This window comes from Littorina saxatilis, linkage group LG16, assembly GCF_037325665.1.
Source record: "Littorina saxatilis isolate snail1 linkage group LG16, US_GU_Lsax_2.0, whole genome shotgun sequence".
Lineage (NCBI taxonomy): Eukaryota > Metazoa > Mollusca > Gastropoda > Littorinimorpha > Littorinidae > Littorina > Littorina saxatilis.
In genome coordinates, this window is record NC_090260.1 from 33,714,688 (window position 1) to 33,737,247 (window position 22,560).

Sequence of the window (22,560 nt, forward strand, 5' to 3'; positions counted from 1 at the left end):
GGGCCTTGTCATCATACACCATCTTGCCAAATTTGGTACTGATAGACTGAATAGTGTCCAAGAAATATCCAACGTTAAAGTTTTCTGGACGGACGTCCGGACGGACGGACGGACGGACGTCCGGACGGACGGGGGAGACGGACGGACGGACGGACGACTCGGGTGAGTACATAGACTCACTTTTGCTTCGCATGTGAGTCAAAAATGAGACCGTGACAGTGCCGCCTCAACTTTCACGAAAAGCCGGATATGACGTCATCAAAGACATTTATCGGAAAAAACGTTCGGGGATATCATTCCCAGGAACTCTCATGTCAAATTTCATAAAGATCGGTCCAGTAGTTTGGTCTGAATCGCTCTACACACACACACACACACACACACACACACAGACACACAGACACACAGACACACGCACATACACCACGACCCTCGTTTCGATTCCCCCTCGATGTTAAAATATTTAGTCAAAACTTGACTAAATATAAAAAGAGAAAAAGCCTAACGGTTTTGAGGTTTGTGTTTCTGCAGTTGTTTTGACATGTGCAAGGTTTCCAGAGAGTGTGAATACAGCGAATGAAATTGTTTTGAGCGCTCTGGCGCCGTTAGTTTGTCAGAACAGGAGATGGTCCATATTAGGAGCCGGTCCATATTGGGAGCCCTTCCCCTACATTTTGCTAGATTTCAAAGACACGGATTTGCTTTTGTCAGATCTGTACCGACGCTGATTTACGGAGAAAATCTAACCGATATGACAAATTGAAAGCCATTGTGAATGTCTCACAGAACTTTCAGAAGTCTGTAAGGTCCCAGCACCCTCTAAAGTTCTGTGGACCCCCTACAAATAAAAATCGAGGGTTTGTGGACCCTTTAGGTAGAGCGTCGATGGGAAGCCATGTAGTATGTGTGTGTTTGTGTGTGCGTGTGTGTGTGTATGTGTGTGTGTGTGTGTGTGTATGTGTGTGTGTGTGTCTGTGTGTATGAGTGTGTGTGTGTGTGTGTTTGTATACATGTGTGTGTAGGTGTGTGTGTGTGTGTGTGTGTGTGTGTGTGTGTGTGTGTGTGTGTGTGTGCAGGGGCGGATCCAGGGGGGGGGGTCCGGGGTTTCTGGAATCTCCCCCCCCCCCTTAAAACAAATATTTGAAAAAAATCAAAACAATCATGGTTTACATTGCACCAGATTGCTCATTTTCCATGTTGTATCAACATTTTTCTTTGGGCATGCCCTCGGTCCCCTCTAGGAGCCGACCTTTGTCTTCTAAATGACGATTTTGGAACGTAGTTGGAAACTTTGTTGGCTCAGGTTGCACCAAATCGGTAAATTTTTCTTGTTTTGTACCAAATGTGTCTCCTTAAAGCTGTGGTCTATTTATGACTTTCCGGGGCTACGAGGTTGAAAAATTGGGACAAAATCATGTACAGATTTCTGTACAGCAAACACTACCCGAAACCCCACCTATACGGCGTGTATGACCTTGAGAGCTTTAGTCAACGCTTGAATTTTGCAGTGGTAACATCCGGTTTGCTCTCGCAGAGCTGAGCATATTTGTCAAGAAGGATCGAGCAGAAAAAATAAACGACTTGACAGGGATTTGAACTCGGGGCCTCGAAATGTCGGGGCCGATGTCTTAACCGCTAGGCCACTTCACCAGTGTTGTCAAAGATAAAAAATTGATAATTTTATATCATTCTACGCTTGAATTACCATTCATGCGTTGCAAAAACGTAAAAATTGACATTAAAATTTGCCTTTATTTGCAAACATGTTTTACGGAATCGCAGTACAGGTTTACACCGTCATGCTACAGGACACTGATTCGCGCCATGCAAATAGCTGCGATATCTCTATTTACAACATGCAAGAAAATGACAAGAACAGTAATTGAATCTCTCCAAAGCTCTGTGCAGTTGAAACCAGGCATCTAAGAAATAATTATACATGTATTCACTTCTGAACAATGGGCGGATAGAGATATATATCATGCTGCTTCAAGATTAACATAACATGAATTCATATCAATGTTTTTCCTACTTTTTCTCAATTGGCGCAGTAGCCTAGTGGTTAGGACATGAGACACGAAGTCTCGAGATCGAGAGGTCGAGAGTTCGTATCTTCGCCGGGGCGTTTATTTTTTCCCCTTGATCTCTCTTGAAGATAAAATATGATCAGTCTTGAGAGAGCAAACCGGATGTTATCCAAGCAAAATTCAAGCGTTGACTGAAGCTCTCAAGGTCATACACGCCGTATAGGTGGGGTTTCGGGTAGCGTTTGTTGTACAGAATTCTGTACATGATTGTATCCCTATTTTTGAACCTCGTAGCCCCGGAAAGTCATAAATAGACCACAGCTTTAAATTTGTTTTTTGAACGGTGTATAACGAGTAGTTTCTTGTCTCAGATAGCACCGATTTCTCCAATTTCCTTGTGTATTTCGCTTTGCGCCTTCACGCTACTGAACGCTTCGTCGTCGATCTGTCCCTTGAAGAAATGTGAAACCCTTAACAATGAACTGATCCGCCCCTGGTGTGTGTGTGTGTGTGTGTGTGTGTGTATGTGTGTGTGTGTGTGTGTGTGTGTTTGTGTGTATGTATGGGGCGATTTATATAGCGCTTGACGTTCTCTAAGCGCTTTACATATTAATTTCTGCCGTGTGAGATGGAATTTTTTACTCAAAATATCACGCATTCACATCGGCCAGTAAATCTCAAGCCAATTAAGGCGAATAATTATTTACTTTTCACGGCCTATTATTCCAAGTCACACGGGTATTTGGTGGACATTTGTATCTATGCCTATACAATTTTGCCAGGAAAGACCCATTTGTCAATCGTGGGATCTTTAACGTTCACACCCCAATGTAGTGTTCACGAAGGGACCTCGGTTTTTCGTCTCATCCGAAAGACTAGCACTTGAACCCACCACCTAGGTTAGGAAAGGGGAAGACAATTGCTAACCCCTTGACCCAGGGTCGAACTCGCAACCTCTCGCTTCCGAGGCAAGTGCACTTACCACTCGGCCACCCACCCATCATTGTGTGTGTGTGTGTATGTGTGTGTATGTGTGTGTGTGTGTGTGTGTATGTGTGTGTGTGTGTGTGTGTATGTGTGTGTGTGTGTGTGTATGTATGTGTGTGTGTGTGTGTGTGTGTGTGTGTGTGTGTGTGTGTGTGTGTGTGTGTGTGTGTGTGTGTGTGTTTGTGAGTGTGTGTTACAAAGATGTGAGTAGGATATTTCGAGATATGTTGAGCTGTGAAACACGTCGTGATTTTAACCTCCCTAAAGATTGAATTGTGATGCGTGGGACAAGTTAGAAGCGATATCACGGGTTCCGGGTGTTGCACGAGGAAATAGCCCTGGTTTAAACAGAATAGTGTTTACGAGTTGGAAAGATATAGCTGGTTTTGAACTAAGATATTCACAGCGTTTAAGATTCTCAACCGAGGAGGTTGTTTAGCGCGTGTCGGTCTTGTTCTGAGAACAAGCACTCCTTCTTGAGACGGATCTCTTAAGGTAAATGATTTATTATGTTGTATAGTATTGAAGCTTAAATATATGACTGGAATGTAAACGGTAGTGTATGCAAAGTGCACTAAATGCTAATGTTAAGTTTTTAAGAGGATTCTCGTTGAGATTGTATTACGTTTTTGTTGGGTAATTTCTTTAACATAAATGTTGTTACGCATTTATGTTATGTTAAGATGTTGATGCTATGTATGGTAGTGTCATTAATGGATTAAGTGATCCATGGGTTAAGTATGGCTTGGATATTGATTATGGAGAGAATGACATACATGGAATGATGTCAGAAGTAGCCTACTTGTGTAATGTTTAGTTGTGAATGTAGAATGAACGAGAGAGATGATACACGAGAGAAGAGATGGTTTATGAGAATGTTGTATTAAGATGTGGGTTAATTCTTTAGGAGTTTCCATGACGGTGTCCGAGGGTTGGACCTCACACTGGAGAGTTCGTGACGATGTTGGAACAAGAGGCCACATCGGCGAAGATGGATGGACGGTAGAGTCCCCATCAACACTGGTCGTTGAGACGGACCGGTACTATTCGCTAAGGGCGAAAGAGTGTTTCTCGGGGAGGAACGTGAGAAGGAGTGTTTCTGAGAGAGGAAGGTGAGATACGAATAACAGCATCTACATGGATATCAGTGGCACAAGAGTGTGTAAAGGACGGCATGCAGTGAGAATTACGAACTCGTGAGTGTCTGTCAAACTTTTCTCTTGTGTAGTAACATAATACTGAGATAGTATGGTAAAGAAAGATTATTATAATATATAATCCCATGTATACAGTGATTACCATATTACTGTGTGAATTGAACGGTTGTAACTGGAAAGTTGTATTTCTGTTTATTTGAAGTGAATATTATATTGTTTTTGTGAGGAAATGATAATTCTGCATCCTCCCAAATTCTGTGTTTGAAGTGTGCAGTGCGAAGAGTGAAGAGTCAGTTTAATTAGATAGGGCAGAGCACACGTGTATTAATAGAGAATAACCTTTTATTCGCATATTCCACTTCATGACAGTGTGTGTGTGTGTGTCACTGTGTGTAAGTGTGTGTGTATGTGCGTGTGTGTGTATGTGTATGTGTATATGCATGTGTGTGGGGGGGGGAGGTCGTGTGGGAGGTTGTGTGAGTGTGAGTGTGTGTATTTGTGAGCTTGTTCTGGAATGGGGGGTTGGGGAGCTAGAGAGTAAATGGAATGCGAGTAATGTCCATATGTGTATCTGCAAACTCACTGCAAATGCCACCCTCACAAAGCAGTCCGAGGTCGCACGTGTACCCTTTCCTACCATCGCAAGGACGTCCAATGGGGACAACTGAATTGAAAAAAATAAGAAGAGTAAATGCTAGCTAGACTCACCTTAGTGAATGCTTGTGAGACAGTGACAAAAGGTCAGGTGTCATGTCTACTGTCCCGAATGACACACGATTGCTGACATTTCACCATTGCCAAAAGAATAAACATATAAGAAATAGGTAGAACATGAATGTGAAAACTGACTTTGATTGTTGATCAGTATGTTCTATACCACTAACAAATAATCTACTTACGCATAGCTGTTTGGCAAATGTATGTTGCATGGGACACACTGACGTGAAAGTGGGAGATGTTTTCCCTCTAGAGAAACTACATATCAAGTTACAATTTTTGTGCTCTTCCATTCCAGTTGGCAATCAATTGTTAACGCATGTTATTAGAAAAAATAGAACGAAAACAGATTAGATAGAATGAAAAATGTACTGGTGATGTCATTTGGAACATACTGACATGAAAACGTCACCTTTTGTCATTGTCTCTTGTGCGACTCACCTTCGCCACAGGTAAATGTACAATTAATTGGACACAAACTATGGAAAACATTAAAAGTTTTGAAAGCGACAAAATTATAAAGTGTGGTGATTTTAATTCTGACGTTCAGGTGTGGTAATGTGGTGAAACGAATAATTCAGTCTGTGACATGTTTTAATTCTGGAGCTTTTTTTAAACCGGATGTGAAGGAATTTACCTGGTCAAGAAATAATCCATTTATTGCAAGGAGACTTGATCATATGTTATGTTTAGTTCTGGTATTTTCGATTTGATTTTTGATTGCGGCATGGTAAGTGTCGTGTTTTCTGACCAAAGAGGTTTAATATTACGATTTAGCAGCTAAGAATTGGATTTTCAACTGGATTGGGGAAATGTTGAAGGTTAGAATAAAAGTGTTTATCGCTTAATTATAGCAAAATAAACCGTGTCCAAAAATAAATTAGGCCGTGCTTTTTTGTAACGACCAGGATGATTAGGACCCCAGCAAACAATTTTACGTTGTATTCACGTTATATTCACGTTGGGTTACGTTGGGTTTACGTTGCGTTTCAACGTTTTTTTACGTAGATTTGTATGGACGAAATCACGTGGGAATAACGTTGGAAAACAACGTTGCATTTTACGTGACACCAACGTGAATGCAACGTGAATTATTGGTGGAGGTGGATTGTTCGTAAAAACATTACGTGAATTTTACGTTGTCACAACGTGAATTTTTGGTTGTGGTTGTGGTTTGGTTGAAATTGCGTTGCATTTTTACGTAATGTCCACGTGAATGGAACGTAAATTTTAGGTCAAAATTTAGCTAAAAAATTACGTGAATTCTACGTTGACACAACGTAAAAGTTGTGTTTTGGTGCATTTTTCCTGATAAAATTGACGTGAATTACACGTCGACACAACGTGAATTTTTGGTTGTGGTTGTGGTTTGGTTTGATTTCGACGTGAATGCAACGTTGAGAGTGAATGTAGGTTTAGGTAAATGTATCCACGCACACACACCAACTTTCACACTCAGTCACAGATCATAAGGACTATTACATGTAACACCATAAACTCAAGATACGATCAACAATTTTATTTCATAACAAAAACATGCATATTATGTTGCGGAGAAATTAAAAATGCACGCAGCTTAGCAGGGCAACAGCACAGCATATTCAATCGATTTCATTCTTTGTCCTGGTGGTCCTCTTCTCCCAGGCAGTCCTCGATGCGCCTCTTTGATGCTGGTCGCTAAACAAAGCAAAGACAGCACATTGATATTAGTGACACCAGAGCCTCCATATATAATGTCTGGAGTAGAAATACACATCTTTTCAACTTAGGTCACTTTTTAGTAACTTTCCACTGCCTACTATGTCTCTGGCCTACTGCCAACTGATTTTGACACCACATGTATTTCTTTTTAATATATGAAATAAAGCATTATGTCCCTTCTTCGAGCCTTGTTGTGTCAGATTTAGGCCGCAAGCCAAGACAACAAAAGACTGTGTGCCAGTGTGTATTCCTTACATAAGAAATGAAGTATTTCAAACGAAAATTGATCGTTTCAGAACAGTTTGAGGGTATTTTATTTGTATTTGCATCATTAAGACATTTGACCTGGAAGTGAAACTGTCTTTAATCTGTGTACAAGAATTAAATGTTTGTAATTGTCCAAACACAAATAACATCCGTTACTGCTATATATATATATATATATATATATATATACGAATCACACACACACACACACACACACACACACACACACTCACACACAAACTCACACTAGCGCGTCACCTTATTCCCACTACTATGAGTTATACACAACTACAATAAGCGATAAACGTTTCATATGCTGATCAGGATGCAATGAACTTTGACACGCTCCAATTAAAGCCCATTATAGGGGCCGGTGTCCGTCTCTCTCCTTGAGGATAAAAGGGCTCACAGCCTTTTCAACATTGTTATCAAAATCAAAGTCTTTCGGTAACCTGGAAAGCTCCTCGGAGCTAGTACTGTCTCAATTATCCACCGATCGCCGTAGGTCGAAGTTGAAGACTATCAAGTGTATGCATGTTGTAGAGGTGGGAGGTGCACAGAAAATGGAAGCAATCATTACAATCAAACTTTGTTTGTTAAATACACTACACCTTGTCATCGGAAACTAAAAGTTATTTGGTTTTGGCCTTTTTTTTCACAGATTATACATTGTAAATGAAAAAAAGCAAAATGAAGCAATACCAAATAAAAACAAAATGTTCAGAAACATACATGATACATGGGTAGTATCAAAACGGTTGGTTGGTTGGTTAACCTAAGCTTAACGTCCTCACAGAAACTAGTGCCAATTAGGGACATGAAGTGGTTATATGCTGGGACAAAACGGTTGGGAAAAAGGAGAACTTTAAAGTTGCCATCAAGCAAGAGAGGGATGGGTGGTTTCAACTTGCAAGGGTAATAAGAAAGCAGTGAGAGAGACAATTAAGGGCGACATGTGCGATCAAGTTGAATTTGAAAGTCCAGCACCTATAATTACAAGTTTTCCACGTTATATTCCCAGTGGTATCCATGCCAAGAAGGTTCCTTTTTTCCAACCTTCATCTGTCCGACACGTGCGATCTCACTTTTTCAGTGAGTTATTTTTTCCCTTTAACATCTGGTTGCCAGACTTCCGTCAACCTCTTGTCAAATTTCACACTGTGATTCTCACGTATCTGATCGCTTCTTTAAGAGCACTTGACAGTGTCCAGTCAATCACTTCTTTCAGACGGGTCATAAAATTGCAAAGGCTCCTAAATGCCCCGCTCCTGTACAAACTGTGGGGGGAGGATCTATGGGGGGGGGGGGGGGGGGGGGAGGGGGATCTTAGATTGAGAGGAGACGGAATGCATGGAACGGAATTTTTATGAATCGTTTTGTAGTTTTTGTGTCTGGGGCATGTAAACAAAACAAAAATGAGCAAAATTCTGAGAGAAAAACGGGAGCTTTATCAAAGCAAATTTGTTTTACAGTTGTTGTGATTATTTAACGACAAGAGGAGACACAATACAATTTGTTATACTTTTGATTTCTAAGAGTTGAAATCAATTACGCAGATATATTATAAGTCTACAAAGCCATGACGGTGCCAAAATAGCATGATAGCATTTTTGAATATTTCACTAATCAGAGCAGCAGAATTCTAACTTCATTAAAAAAATCAATCTAATCAAAGAATTTAGTAAGCACTGAAGGCATCGTGATCATTAAAAAATCTCACAACTTAAGAACATCATACCTCTGCATAAATTACGCTTATGCAGTATGTTTCTTCCGATTAATGCAAACACTTTTTTTTTCGCAGAGCAGGGACCCGGCATTGATACCGTCACCTGAAAATCAGTGGCTGTGTTGTAAGACCTACATTTTGTAATTGACAATGACTTGAAAAGGCACGTGTCCTAAGCATATAGGAAAGGTAATACATGTACACTCAACGGTGTCTTTTGCACACTGCTATCTGACAAATTATTTAGAGCGGTCATCAGAAGCAGGCGACGATAGTCGAGTGATTTATTACCCACGGGGGGTTGAGGCTGCAGACAATTAACTGTGAACTGAGAAGGGGTAAGCGGTGGGGGCGGAGGGGGTTAAAAGGGGGAGGGAGTGGGGTGGCAGACATAAAATAATGAAAACTTGTTACGGTCCGACTTTGGGTTTGGTGTGTGTTGGCTACGCTGATGTCTCAAGTAGACTCACGTTCATAAGGGGGTGGGTAAATCAACATGGTCGGCAACTTTATGATCCAGGTCGACAAAAGACAGTCAAGTGTGTAATTAGCCAATCAGTCAGATGACATCAAGGTGTCAAGTTCTGAATTCTTCTCATACCACCGTTCCGACCTCATCTCTCGGACAAAAGTTGGACAACCAAGTTTTGGAAGAAATTTTCAAGGAAGAATGACATCACAGGTTTCTGGAAAGCAAGGATTCGGGACAAAAGAAAGAATAACTGACACTATAACACACACACACACACACACACACACACACACATACACAAACACACACACAGGCACGAACTCAAACAAACACACTGGCACACCACACACACACTGACACCACACACACACACCGACACCACACACACACACACACACTCACACTCACACACTCACGCACGAACACACACATACAAACTTGCGCGCGCGCGCACTGATTTCTAAACAACAACAACAGTAAGCAGTGAACGATGCATATGCTAATCATGAGGCAAGAAATGAATGTGGCAAGTTTGATTCAACTTTGACCCGCTCTAAATCCCACGTTGTACACAGTCTGTCTCCCTGAGGATAAAAGGGCTCACAGTTTCCAAAACTTGTGATCAAAATCAAAGTCTTTCAGTAACCTGGAAAGCTACTTAGAGTGCTGTCTCAATTATCCCCCTATCGCCGTAGGTCGAAGTTGAGGACTATCAAGTGTATAGGGAGGGGTAGGGGGAGGGAGGAAGGGAATTGTTACGACACGACTTTGTCGTGTAAAAGGAAATGATGGGTGGCACGCGGATATCCGTGGGATGTTCAGACATGGAAATTGCTCAAAATAACGATTATCTATTAAACTCATAGCTCATGGATTTCCATTAAGTACTTTTACCCCGCGTTGTACTTGAAGTCCGACACCTAGTGTGAAAACGATCGTTCAATAGTCCAATTACATATTTCTGCCCCTTTTCCCGTTTAACCCCCAAATAACAACAACTACAACAAAGACAGCAAGAGCGACGACGACGACAACAAAATGTTGGAACCAAATTGAAATCATTGCAAACAAGACACCAGTAAATGTCGGACACCTACATGGTGGTTTTCAAGTTCCTCATTTTGTTACATGTCCCCATACAACACTTTACCTATTGATTTTGTTATTTGGTTAGTTAATTTGAAATTAATGTTAAAGTTCCTAATTTGTTATCTAAATTTCGCCATAACGCATTTATTAACTCATTCATTTATGAACTTATTTATGTATCATTTCCCTATTCGTCTATTTGTTTGTTTTTTTTTTTTTCAGTTATTTTGGCATGTAGGTATTTCGGTTGTAAGCAATTCAGTTATAATAAAACAAATTCACCCATTATTAGAAAGGAGAAAACAAATTGGAATGTCGGGTGCACATTCCAAGTTGATCCCTTTTTTAACTAAAAATAGCGCGCGTTATTACTAACAATGCTCTTTTTCAAGCTTATAAAATATAAAGCCCACATGTTAAAATACCTTGACAACTACAAAGTGGGAAATTACAACGACGGTCAACAGTCAGAGTTATATATTGCTTGCAAGCCTGTCCGCCCTGTATCCAAGATATCCCCCATGCACTGGCATGGTCCTAAGAGGACACACTTATTACTCAACAGTAAATTCCAGTAAGCCTTTAGTCGGACTCTGTCATTTGTATGTTTGTGAATGTCACAGAAAAAACCCACAACTCCCAAGATCACGGAAGCATGATTAACCATTGAGTCAATTCAAGGGAATGCACGCTGAAAACGTCCGCTTTCATTTCACCTAAGAGGGGGAGGAAGGCGTTTTGTTAATTTTCTATTGCTAGTACTCGCACGTGTCCAAAGTGTGTGGGAAAAAGAACAAGTCGCGTAAGGCAAAATTACTACATTTAGTCAAGCTGTGGAACTCACAGAATGAAACTGAACGCACTGCATTTTTTTCCCAATGACCGTAGTCCGCCGCTCGTACAAAGGGCGGTGAAATTAACGACCCTGTTTAGCGCGGAAGTGGTTGCGCTCTGTTGCATAGCACGCTTTTCTGTACCTCTCTTCGTTTTAACTTTCTGAGTGTGTTTTTAATCCAAACATATCATATCTACATGTATATGTTTTTGGAATCAGGAATCGACAGGGAATACGATGAAATTGTTTTTAGATCGATTTCGGAAAATTAATGTTAATCATAATTTTTATATTTTTAATGTTTAGAGCTTGTTTGTAATCCAAATATAACATATGTATACGTTTTTGGAATCAGAAAATGACGAAAAATAAGATGAAAATGTTTTTGGATCGTTTGATAAAAAAATAATGTTAATTACAAGTTTCCGATTTTTAATGACCAAAGTCATTAATTAGTTTTTAAGCCATCAAGCTGAAATGCAATACCAAAGTCCGGCCTTCGTCGAAAATTGCTTTGCCAAAATTTCAATCAATTTGATTGAAAATAGTGGTTTCGCTGTGCTGCATAGCACGCTTTTCTGTACTTCTCTTCGTTTGGTTTAAACTGTTTTATTCAACGTTTGTGCATTATTTACAAATAAAAACGCATATAGAGTAAACAACACAAGCATAATGCTTATAGTGGTGTTTACAGTTTTCTAGAAAAATACATATAAATGGCGGCTATTGTACAGTTTAAATGAAGAGCAAGCAACAGAACAGATAAACATGTAAAGTGAAAGCAAAATCGACACGTCTACTCGTATCTCTCTCTCTCTCTTTCTCTCTCTCTCTCTCTCTCTCTCTCTCTCTCTCTCTCTCTCTCTCTCTCTCTCTCTCCCTCTTTCTCTCTCTCTCTCTCTCTCTCTCTCTCTCACTCTCCCCCTCTCTCCCCCTCCCTCCCTCCCTCTCTCCCTCCCTATCTCTTACTCGCAAACACCATAAATATTATATATGTATTCCCAAACGGATTTTTGTTTTGATGTACAATTTTCATTCAATTTTCTTTTTATGTTTGCAAGCTTTTCATTTAAACTGTACAATAGCCGCCATTTATATTATATGTAATTTTCTAGAAATAGTGAACACCACTATAAGCATTATGCTTGTTGTTGTTTACTCAATATGCGTTTTTTGTAAATAATGCACAAACGTTAAATAAAACAGTTTAAACCAAGAGCAAGCAAACATGAAAAGAAAATTGAATGAAAAATGTACATCAAAACAAAAATCCGTTTAAGAATACATATATTATATTTTTCGTTTTAACTTTGTGAGCGTGTTTTTAATCCAAACATATCATATCTATATGTTTTTTTGAATCAGGAACCGACAAGGAATAAGACGAAATTGTTTTTAAATCGATTTTGGAAATTTGATTTTGATAATAATTTTTATATTTTTAATTTTCAGAGCTTGTTTTTAAATCCAAATATAACATATTTATATGTTTTTTGAATCAGATAATGACGCAGAATAAGATGGAATTGTTTTTGGAACGTTTGATAAAAAAATAATTTTAATTACAAGTTTCCGATTTTTAACGACCAAACTCACTCATTAGTTTTTAAGCCACCAAGCTGAAATGCAATACCGAAGTCCGGCCTTCGTCTAAGATTGCTTGGCCAAAATTTCAATCAATTTGATTGAAAAATGAGGGTGTGACAGTGCCGCCTCAACTTTTACAAAAAGCCGGATATAACGTCATCAAAGGTATTAATTGAAAAAAGGAAAAAAAAATGTCCGGGGATATCATTCCCAGGAACTCTCATGTAAAATTTCATAAAGATCGGTCCAGCAGTTTAGTCTGAATCGCTCTACACACACACACGCACAGACACACACAGACACACACAGACACACACAGACACACAGACACACAGACACACACACACATCACGACCCTCGTCTCGATTCCCCCTCTATGGACATTCTGTGAGTTCGACAGCTTGACTAAATGTTGTATTTTCGCCTTACGCGACTTGTTTTTTGCTGTATGTTTCTCTCTTTTTCTTTATTTTGTCTTATATGTCTGTAATGAACATTTTAAAATGAAGAGGAAAAACACTACCCACGATCCTCTCAACGAAACAGTACATTAAAAAACCTGCGCACGCGCACACACACACAAACACAACTTTTCGAGAAAACATTGGCTGCATTTTTTTTTTACTGGTGAGCGTACCCTAAGAAGAAATCCAACATGTGTTGTCCATATGATTTGCCCGTTCGGTTTTCTTTTGTTCTCATACGCGAGATGTCTCAAGAGGACCCATTTTGGCAAAGTTTAGAGGAGGGGGGGGGAGGGGGGGAGCATGTCCGTAATTTTATTATCCAAGTGAACAAACGATCGACAAAAGCCCGACAAAAGACTGCCAAGTGCCGTAAATGAGTCAGGTAAGATCAAGGTGCGATTTTTGACTTGTACTTCATACCAGTTTTCCTCGCCTCTTCTCTCCTTAACAAAGGTCTAGCAACAAAGTTTGGGGGGTGTAATCTCATAAGGAGTGACATAATATCACATGCGAATATGAGGGAACGAGACAGAAGAATGAATAAAACAGCCGCTATTACGCTATCTGTGTTGTGGCTGGAAGAAAAAAGAAAAAGAAAGAATACCGTCCAACTAACACGAAGAAGAATGGGAAAAAATCTTAAATAAAGGGAGAGGTACAAAGGTTGCGATTCATCTCGGCTAGATATTATTCACGATTTTTGTAAACATACATGTAGTAAGCCTATACTCGCATCAGACACATATTTTACATGTATCAGCATCCTACATTTTGTCCGTGTCTGCCTTCTGGCCGGGTTTGCGATTTCTACATATTATATTCATGTGTTCTTCTCTCTGACAGTGCGGGCTCAACTTTTACAAACGGGAAAATATGACATCAAATAACGCTATCAAATATCGGAGAACAGCCACACAAGCGAATGCTCTCAAGAATATGTAAACCAATGTTCATCAAAATCCGTCAGGTAGCACACACACCCACACCCACACACACACACACAGTCCGAGTGTGTCATTACTTGAATGGGGTGTGCACGTTAAAGATCCCACGATTGACAAAAGGGTCTTTCCTGGCAAAATTGTATTGGCATAGATAAAAATGTCCACCAAAATACCCGTGTGACTTGGAATAATAGGCCGTGAAAAGTAGGATATGCGCCGAAATGGCTGCGATCTGCTGGCCGATGTGAATGCGTGATGTATTTTGTAAACAAATTCCCTCTCACACGGCATAGATAAAAATCCCTGCGCCTTGAATATGTGAGCGATATAAATTGCACAAAATAAAAATACAAAAATAAATAAATAAATCCCTGCACTTAGAACTGTTGTTGTAACGCGTTTTGTCAAAATGTAAAACATTTTACAAAACACGGGGCGCGCCCCGCGTTTTGTAAAAACGTTTTGACAAAACGAGTGGCGCGCCCCGTGTTTTGTCAAAACATTTCACACTTTGTTACAAAACACGGGGCGCGCCCCGCGTTTTGTAAAAACGTTTTGACAAAACGAGTGGCGCGCCCACAAGACCCCTTATCTTCTTTGAAATTGGAAGTCAAGAAAACTTAGAATCTTCACCATCAAATAATTTCCAAATTGTGTGTCTGTCTGTTTGTATGCTACTCATGCAAATCCACAGTTCAATTAAAAGTCATTTATTTCCTTTTACCCCGATTATTTAAAATATCCTGAATGAAGACCAATATTTGTTTTTGTGTGTTGGTTTGCTTGATAGTTTGATTTGTTGCAATTAAAGGGACAATCAAAAGTCTTTAGGATCATTACATTGTCAGTGGGCATGAATCGTCGCCACCCCCCCCCCCCCCCCCCCCAAAAAAAAACATCTGCAAGATGCATTGTTTTGCTTATCTTATAGTCTGCTTTTTCACATTTAAAGGGGTTTCCAGCGGGAGTCAGTGAGAACATAATTTTAAGTCATATAAATGTAAACAAAGATTTTCTGAACGAATATTTTTTTTAGTGTGCGTGTTTGTGTTGCCTTGTGTGATAGCCTGATTTTGCTTAGTTAAATGGACATCAAAGCGGAAACAAATTTGATAATTTCAACGTCATATAAAATGTAAACAAAGATCTTCTGATCAAAAACAACATCTGCTTCTTTGTATATATATGTGGGATAGTTTCATTTTGGTGTTAGTTAAAAGGACATCCAAGCGGAAGTCAATGGGGCCATTTTAAGGTTATATAAATTGTAAACAACGATCTTCTGAACGAAGAATTTTTTTTTTTTTGCTTCTGTAATAGTCTGAATTCTCGCAGTTAAAAGGACATTCAGATAAAAGTCATTTTGTTCAATTTAACTCAAAATGTAAATATCCTGAATGACGACCATTTTGTTTTTGTGTTCTGGTTTGCTTGATAGTCTTATTTTTTGCAGTTAAAGCGACAATCAAGTGGAAGTCAGTTGCCATTAATCGTCGCCGAAATAAATGAAATTTTCTGCACGATGCATTACTTTGCTTGTGTTATAGTCTGCTGTTTTGCGTTTAAAGGGGTTTTCCAGCGGGAGTCAGTGATATGATAATTTTAACGTCAGAATTCTAGGGTTATTACATTTTGACAAAACGCGTGTTTGAGCCCCCTGCGTTTTGTAAAAAGTTTTTACATTTTGACAAAACGCGTTAGAACAACTGTACCCACGGAATACGCGCGATATAAGCCTCATATTGATTGATTGATTGAATCAGTGAATGTGAAAAGACTATGGGTAGTCGTCTAAGACAGGTTAAAATCAGTCTAACGAATGACTACACAAACCTGCATGTGTCAGGTTTTAATTTTTGTTTGTTTGTTCTTTCTTTATTTTGTTTTGTTATTTCGTACGTTCGTTGATAAAATGCCGTCCCGACCTGCCGCCCACACACACACACACACACACACCACACACACACACACACACACATTATAATCCCCCCTCCCGGATCCCCTCCCCCATTCTCCACCCGATAGCTCCTCTTTGTCTTACTCTCTCCTCCTTACAAATAACAATTTGATACGTTCATCTTTAATCCACCCCCCTCCCCGAATCACCTCCCCATTCTCCACCCGATAGCTCCTCTTTGTCTCGCTCTCTCCCCCGGTGTGACGTTTTCATCTTTCGCCGTGTTGATATTTCGCTTCTCGGCCTCGTTGAACTAGTATAAACTCTACACTGAACAAAAAAAACACCCTACGATAGTACTGATGAGCGACCTTGTGTACCTTACATTCATGGGGCCAAATTTGTCCAACCAATTTGTTTTATTTAACTTAGAAATTTGATTCATCCTAAAATGTTTCCTTCTTACTCAAGGGACGTAACCACTCAGTACACGTTTTCGAAGAATTAGATTTTGGGGTTGAAATCTATTAAATTTTACCACCAATTTTCTTCACATGCAAGAAACTGACATGCTTTTCGTCCTTAAATAATTTCACTTCTTAATTTTACCAGGAAACAACATTTCAGTCTTGAGTATATGTCGAGTGGGAAATATGTTCACAGGCGAAAGATTGAAATCGTGACACCGGCAGGGTATCTCGGCTGCCTACTTGAGTGAGTAACAGAACAGGTCGACAAAAGACAGTCAAGTATGTAATGAGCCAATGTGTCAAGTTCTGAATTCTTCTCATACCACTGTCCGCTGGGCAGATTCACTTGAACTTGAAGCAGCTTGTCTGGATACATCGTCCTCCCTCAAGATCGTAAAATGCCCAATTAAGTGCTTGAGATATCAATGGCCGCCCCCGCTTTCAGTCTCGTGCACTGAGCTAGTCTGATTAAACAGCTTTCTAAAGGTTGCGTCCGTCTATGTGAAACGTGTTTTTCCTTTGTGTTCCACTGCTTGTGACCCATTGTTTCGCAAAACTGACTCAAACGTTGAGTCTAAAAGAATGTGTATCCCTTGAACTGAGTTAGGGCTGACATTGTGACTATTGGAAAGACCCGCCATCTTTGGCCGGTCCGTTTCCAATCATGGTCTCGACAATCAAGTAATCTGTGCATGTGTACATGGAGTACAATAAGTGATAACGTCTCATGTGGAACAACTGAAAACAACTTACCTTCGAGTTGATTACGATGAATATTTTAGTCCTGAAAGTGTTCATCAAAGTTGAAAACCAAATTTGGGATACACAAAGTCGACCGTGGCCATCACCGGAGAACACTGTCGGTTAGTAACGCGTCTTTTTTTGGGAGGGAAAGTTTCGCACTCGCAAATCCATTTAACTCAGCAAATTCCTTGAAACAATTTGCATTTATGTTATACTTTTTTCGTCTTACACAATTAGTGAACCTCTATGTTTGACCGAACATTAATTGAATAGAATATTACGAAACTAAAAATGCAGGTGAAAAAACCGAAATGATTGACAAAGTTTCGACGTTGTCTCTCTCTGTCTCTCTCTGACTCTCTCTGTCTCCCTCTCTCCCCTCTGTCTCCCTCTCTGTCTCTCTCTATCTCTCTCTCTCCCTCTCTGTCTCTGTCTGTCTGTCTGTCTCTCTGTCTGTCTGTCTGTCTGTCTCTCTCTCTCTCTCTCTCTCTCTCTCTCTCTCTCTCTCTCTCTCTCTCTCTCTCTCTCTCTCTCTCTCTCTCCCCCGACCCCCAGCCCCAATTTTTGGAAGGTTAGAAACTAGAGGACGTACATTTCTGTACAGTCACCATAAAATCTTCATTATGAATGCAAAAATGTTAACAAAATCGGCAAACCATAAAAGAACATGAAAAAAGGAAAGAGGTGCATTTAAAGGCTGTTGGGTACTGGCTCTCAAAATCCGTTCAGCAGAATGAGTTCGCATGTAACTGAAACTATTCTTAAAAGTTACTTGGTGATTTTAAAAGCTTGATAACACAAGTCCCATGATTTTAGACATGCTACAATGCCTTTAATCGAAGAAAGTTTGCGTTCTTGGCCGAGTCAATGCAGCTGGCTCGAAAATCACCTCCCTTGGACGCGTGACGTCTATAGCGGAATCGGCCGGGTGGAACGGCGCTCTCTTATGCCGTGCAATGGGCGCAATCGGGTAGTCTAGTCATGTCCTCAAGAATACTTCAAAGGTAGGTCAAGAGAAACTAAGGACGGGGTGCGAGGGTGACTTCTCCCAGGTTATAACATTTCAAACAATAAATAACGGAGTTCATAACATGTATTCTGCTCCCTTCCTGCTTTTTCAGGTGTAATTCCCACTTGAACCCTGTTTTAGTTCAACTTATTGGCAGATATATTGTCACGCGCCGAGGGACACAAACACACACTCACACACACACACACACACACACACACACACACACACACACACACACACACACACACACACACACACACACACACACACACAGCCACCCACAAACACACATACACAAACTGATGTGACACACACACATACACAAACTGATGTCACACACACACACACACACACACACACACACACACACACACACACACACACACACACACACACGTGTACACACACACACACACACACACACTAACACGTGTAATCACACACACACACACACACACACACACACACACACACACACACACACACGCACGCACGTATAGACAATCACAGAGATTAGGTTCATGTATTCTGCCCCCCTCTCGCCAATTTACAAAATACAACAAGAGGTTTGATGAGCACAGTAGATCAACTTTAAACGTACACAATTATATTTTTAGCATTACTTTTCAATTCTCGTTGATGCATTAATGATGCCAGAAAATGTAACCGGACGCATTTGGAACGCCAAAGCAATCAAATACATTGCGCGGTACATCGGCGCTTAATTTCATAACGTCTGACTGAGTCATTTGTTATTCGGTGATAGTTTCGCACATATCTATCTCCTGTATTTGAAAATCTGTTCACCTTACGTAATTTTCAAAGGTACATTTCTTTGATAAACGATACGAAACCGTGCAGGTGAAAATTTGGTAATGACTGACGCAGGATTTACGTTGTGGATTTCACGTTGAGGGCACGTTGGCGATCAATCAAACCCCAACGTTGTGTGTTTACGTTGAAACTACGTTGTAGGAACGTTTGTTGTATCAAACTAACTTTTGTTTTTAAATCACGTGAATTTCACGTGAAAATCACGTGAGTATACCAACGTTGTTCGAACACCAGAAAATCACAATAATACAACGTCGATTTTACGTTGCTTTTAAAGGTGGAATCCACGTGAAATTTACGTTATGTGCCAACGTGTAAAAAACAAAAAAACACAACTGTAACGCAACGTTGCTTTCACGTTGTGTTTTTTGGTTGGATCCACGTAAATTTCACGTAATCTTCGCAACATTTGTAAGACACCAAAATGCAACGTGAAATTCACGTAAAATTTACGTTGTATTACAACGTCGAAAGAACACCAAAATCTCACAATGACACAACGTTGGTTTTACGTTGCGTTTTTTGGTTGGCTCAACGTAAATTTCACGTAAAGTTCGCAACGTTGCTAATGACACGAAAAATTCACATTTTCGCAACGTCGTATTTACGTTGTGTGTTTGCTGGGACGTTTATTTAAGCAAGAATCCCCATCGCATTGTTACCCAAGTAAAGCGTATACATGTGAAAATGCAGCTGGAATGTATGTTATTATTGAAATATCAAGAAAAGCAAATGAGACAGTGACAAAAGGTCAGGTGTCATGTCTACTGTCCCGAATGACACACGATTGCTGACATTTCACCATTGCCAACAGAATAAACAAATAAGAAATAGGTAGAAAATGAATGTGAAAACTGACTTTAATTGTTGATCAGTATTTTCTATACCACTAACAAATAATCTACTTACACATAGCTGTTTGGCAAATGTATGTTGCATGGGACACACTGACATGAAAGTGGAAGATGTTTTCCCTCTAGAGAAACTACATATCAAGTTACAATTTTTGTGCTCTTCCATTCCAGTTGGCAATCAATTGTTAAGGCATGTCACTGGAAAAAATAGAACGAAAACAGATTAGATAGATTGAAAAATGTACTGGTGATGTCATTTGGGACATACTGACATGAAAACGTCACCTTTTGTCATTGTCTCAAATGCGTTGTACGCTTCTCCTTCGTCATGTCCATAGGGTTTTGTAGGTCTTAGAGGGAGGATTCCACTACCTATGACCCACACCCCAAAAAAACCCAAAAAACAAAAGCTGTTCCAACTTCATAGAATTATGTCCAAGAGAACGATCACGTCCGACTGATTGACACAAATTTGATCCTTATGTGAGCTGTATCAATCCATTCAACCCTAAGAATAGTTCACGTATTTAAATTTGCGCAACCCCCAAACTCCTTCCCACCACCACCCCTAGCCTGACATACTCAACATCCACCAAATTTGTATTTATATAAGAATCATAATAATCAATCAATCAATCAATCAATATGAGGCTTATATCGCGCGTATTCCGTGGGTACAGTTCTAAGCGCAGGGATTTTTTATTTTTTTCATTTTTATTTTTATGCAATTTATATCGCGCACATATTCAAGGCGCAGGGATTTATTTATGCCGTGTGAGATGGAATTTTTTTACACAATACATCACGCATTCACATCGGCCAGCAGATCGCAGCCATTTCGGCGCATATCCTACTTTTCACGGCCTATTATTCCAAGCCACACGGGTATTTTGGTGGAAATTTTTATCTATGTCTATACAATTTTGCCAGGAAAGACCCTTTTGTCAATCGTGGGATCTTTAACGTGCACACCCCAATGTAGTGTACACGAAGGGACCTCGGTTTTTCGTCTCATCCGAAAGACTAGCACTTGAACACACCACCTAGGCTAGGAAAGGGGGGAGAAAATTGCTAACGCCCTGACCCAGGGTCGAACTCGCAACCTCTCGCTTCCGAGCGCAAGTGCGTTACCACTCGGCCACCCAACTTTAGTTTTGGCTAGCCCAGACAAAATATGTATACTCAGACACTTGAGAGACCTCATTTCTGACACTATGACATCTTATTTCCAATTCAGTGCCCCATTTGGCTTTTTGACCAATCAGGACGGATTCTAGGTGACCCTCTAAATGTTATAACGTTCAGGCAGGGACCCTTTTTGTTTATCACGCTAAAAATAAACAAGACAAAGTAAAAATTTAAATCAACAATATCAGCGTGATTTATTCTAAAGAATGACACTTCAAATGCTGTCAGATAATACTCTCTTTATCTAAAAAAAATACCGAAAAGCGAGTTTTGTCGGTGGGTGCTTTACGGAACAGCAAGGCCCCACCCACCCTCTGAGTGTGCAAGGCCGACCCGCTCACTTGAAATCTAAATTATCAAAGTTCGAAAAAATCAAGTGAAACTGCGTCACTCGCTTTACGTCAGATGTATCTTTACGTCATTTCCCATCCGTCTGGAGTCGGTTCTAAATCTGTCGCTCTCTGTTCAACAAGAAAAACCGACGCAACCGAAACGCATGTTCAACATGGTTTATCTTGTGAGATTGTTGTGTGTCAAACGCATTTGACCTGTGAATATTCATCACGTCAGGTGTGTGACTCTGATTGGCTGACCCAGGTCACGAGAATTCTTTGACTGACAGGCATAATCAGGTAGGAGCGCTCAAGTTCCCATTGCGGCTGTTCTGTCAAATTCGCGCGGTCGCTTCGAAAACATTTTTGGTCGAAATAAACGGTAATAAACCCGTCATTTCTAATATGCTGACTGTTAGCAAATGATAACAGGCATGTCTCACAAGCGATATCAGCATTCGCCTGAAAGGCTCATGCTTGATATCTTTTTTCTCGACATGCCTGTTATCATTTGCTAACAGTCAGCATAATAACTCATAATAACATGATACAATCACCAATGGTCTAGCCAAGACTGACCAAATCAAACAATGACATCATAGCTTAAGACTCTTAGGTCAAGACTCATATCCTTGATAGCTCAGTGGACATTTTCAGTGGTGATAATCTTTTCTAGGAAACATGACCCTTTTGGGACTCTAATATCTGATAAAAACAAGCCAAATGTTGGTCTTGGCTGCAGATTACCAACGCCTACAATTGCTCCCAACATAACTGAGATAACCTCAATGTAAATACGTTTACGAACATGACCCCACGGTGACCCTAAAATGTTACGGGGGTCAACCAAACTAGGGTCATGTCGGTAGATTATCAAACCCCGAAAGTGTTCAAAGTTTCAAAGGTCAAGCTTTAAAAACACCTGAGATAACATCAATGTTAAAGGCACAGTAAGCCTCCCGTAAACCATCACAGAGCTCCCCGAGCGTCTAAATACAGTACAAGCATACTTCCATTTGAACGCTCACCGAACGGGAACATCCTGGCTGCTTTCTGTCGAGCGTGAGACATTTTCCAAGAATTTATTTTCGTGGACTTGGCCCTGAAGAACAATGGCGCCTCGTTTTTGCGCTAGACCTAACTTTTAAAATCTAAATAATAAATTGACAGCTTGTTACACAAACATTCTTTAATCATAAAAGAATTCGTTTTTCATCAAGACAAGATCAGAACAATTCGAAGTTGTGAAA

At 40.1% G+C, this 22,560-nt stretch overlaps 1 protein-coding gene and 1 long non-coding RNA gene across 2 annotated transcripts in view; one reads left to right on the forward strand and one right to left on the reverse strand.

Annotated features, from left to right (window-relative positions):
• LOC138949968 (protein draper-like) overlaps positions 1–22,560 on the forward strand; it is a 259,036-nt gene that overhangs the window by 170,255 nt on the left and 66,221 nt on the right. The window lies entirely within an intron of this gene.
• On the reverse strand, positions 6,393–17,248 carry LOC138950899 (uncharacterized). Its single transcript, XR_011450862.1, has 2 exons — positions 17,100–17,248; positions 6,393–6,565 (listed from the first exon to the last, which is right to left on the reverse strand). It is a non-coding gene; the product is annotated as an uncharacterized lncRNA (long non-coding RNA).